The sequence below is a fragment of the Meles meles genome, chromosome 2 (genome assembly GCF_922984935.1).
Source record: "Meles meles chromosome 2, mMelMel3.1 paternal haplotype, whole genome shotgun sequence".
In the NCBI taxonomy this organism is placed as follows: Eukaryota; Metazoa; Chordata; class Mammalia; order Carnivora; family Mustelidae; genus Meles; species Meles meles.
The window spans coordinates 41,591,492-41,594,157 of NC_060067.1; the positions used below are offsets into that span (position 1 = coordinate 41,591,492).

Genomic DNA, 2,666 nt, shown 5'->3' on the forward strand with positions numbered 1-2,666 from the left:
TTTGGAGTTTTGGCTGGTGACAACCTAAAGCATTTTAGCTGAGACACTTCTACACTAAATATATCTCTATCTGATTTCATAAGAAATTAATGTATTGACAAACATGAAAATGTATATTCGTATAAAGAGACCATCATTAAATGTATTTAAATTATATACCTATCTATATGTACACATACCTTTTATATATTTAGTTATTATATTTGGGAGATAAGGGTTTTTTTCTTTATCTTACCATAGTTTAATATATATTAAAATATTTTACCTAATAATCTTACTTACAAGAAAATAAAGATTTAAAATTGTCAATATGAATCCTGAGTTTGCATTTATGTTCTTTCACTATAAAGCATAATTTGGTAGCCTGCTCTTTGCTGGGGAGTTTGGAATTAACCTTTTAATTACTAACCTAATTTTCAGCTTAACTTGTTGCAATTGTCCAGAGATTATTGTTTTCAGCAAACTTGAAAAAAAAATAAATGAGAAAGTAACTATTTAATTATGGGAAAGAAGTCTGGAAGAACACGACCAGGCTAAAATTCTGGTTAAATCCTCTTTTGTGTTACATGCAGTGATAGTGGGGAGGGGACAGCTATGTGAGACAGGATATCATATATCCAATTTATAGGGTTTTTTTTTAAGGTTAATTATTTATTTTAGAGGAGAGAGAGAGAGAGAATGGGAGGAGGGGTAGCGAAGGAGGGGGAGGGAGTCTCAAGCAGACTCCACACTGAGAGCAGAGCCTGACATGGCTCAATCTCATGACCCTGAGATCATGACCTAAGCTGTAACCAAGAGTCAGATGCTTAACCAACTGAGCCACCCCAGTGCCCCTCCAATTTATACTTTTTATTTCCAGCTAATAATATTCAATGTATGTAAATATGTGACTCTGGTTTATCATTGATGTAATGGACTAATGATGAAAGAATTAACTCAGATAATGCAAATCCCCAGAGCCTTTATTTTTATTTTAAGTAATAACTAATTTTCAAGCTTGTACTACATGTCAAATATTATGTTTAGTTTAATAATATTTATCTTTTTTATAAACAATATGTGATAATTTACAAAAATATAAAATATAAAAATATAGACAAATAAATTATAACTTTGACAGGCACAGTAGATCCATTATCCATAACTCTTACTAATAAATAATGGGCCTGCAAAATGTTATGTTATATTATTTCTGTGTAGCATGAGATGACTAAAGCTTCAGAGTTGAGGTTAAGTAATTTGCCCACATAGTTGAACCAGGATATCAAGGAATTTCAGGACTTTAGATTTTTGTTCTCATGCAATTTGTTTTTAAACTTGGGGATTAGCTAGCTTTGCGCAGTGGCAGTATCGTAGCCAATGAGGTTTATCCGAGGCGCGATTATTGCTAATTGAAAACTTGGGGATTAGCTGTCCTGCGTGGCTTGGTTAAGCATCAGGCTCCTGGTTTCAGCTCAGGCCATGATCTCATGGGTCATGAGATCAAGCCCAGTTGCTGGTTCCATGCTGGGGGAGGGGTGTCTGCTTAAAGATTCTATCCCTCTGAGCTTCCCTCTTCTCTCTCTCTCTCAAAATAAATAATACATCTTAAAAAAAAATAAACTTGGAGATTGGAAAGATCATTCTTATTTTGTTACTACCATAATTATTTTTTTCAAGAAGTACATACATTTAAGAGGAAGCTTGTGTGGTAGGCAGAAGTATGTTCTCTAAAGGTCCAGATTTGAACCCTGTATCTTTGCTGTTCTTACTATGTAATGTTGGACAAGTTAGTTATCTTGTCTTTGTCTCCATTTACTCATCTTTAAATAGTAGTACCTACTTCATAGAATTCTTAAAGTAGTAAAGTGTTAAGATTTCTAAAGCAACAAGAACACTGGCTATAATGTATTACATACTTACTAAGGGCTAACTATAAGTATAGTCACTGTCATCATCATCATCATCATCGTCGTCATCATCATCATCATCATCATCATTAAGGAATGCAAAGTCAGGACATTAAAACAAAAGAAAGAAAAAGGAAAAGACTCCCTAAATTAATAGGATCTGTCATTATGGAAAATAAATTTTAACCCCCCCAAAAAAACCTAAAATGAACAAAAACAAAAATTATTTGTTCCCATGAAGAGACAGTTGAAAAACCTATAGGGATACATTTTTTATTTCCTAATTAGCTACTGATTTTCTTAAATGTTTTCTAAAATATCATGGGTAGTGTCTTTAGTAAGATGCTGAAATAGGAGATTCAGTCCTTATTCCTCCAAAGAAACATGAATTTAAAAACCGTCCATGGGCAAAAATACCTTGATTTCTTTTTGTTTACTTGCTAATATCTAACTCATTAACTGTTAATAAAATGAGTAGACTATGATCATGTGTCATATCATTATATTTTAGTTTTTCCAAGAACATTATATATTATTTTGCATCACATCATTTTCACTCTGGAGAAGAGTTTGAGCTCTCGGAGTTCATAGGCAGAACTCTAAAAAGTATCTTTACCTATGTTTTTTACTCAAGAAATTTTATTTAACATTACCTATGAGCCAGGTCCTCTATATGTGCAATATCAAATAAGGCTAAGGATTAGAATGTCCATTATAAAATAAGATAACAAAACACTCTGTTAGACAGTGACTTATGCCACTGAGGTTATTTTTAGT

General features: G+C 32.6%; 1 pseudogene; it reads left to right on the forward strand.

Moving 5' to 3' along the window:
- The first annotated feature begins 1,330 nt into the window (after positions 1-1,330).
- Positions 1,331-1,513, forward strand: LOC123937696 (annotated as a pseudogene).
- The last annotated feature ends 1,153 nt before the right edge of the window (positions 1,514-2,666 follow it).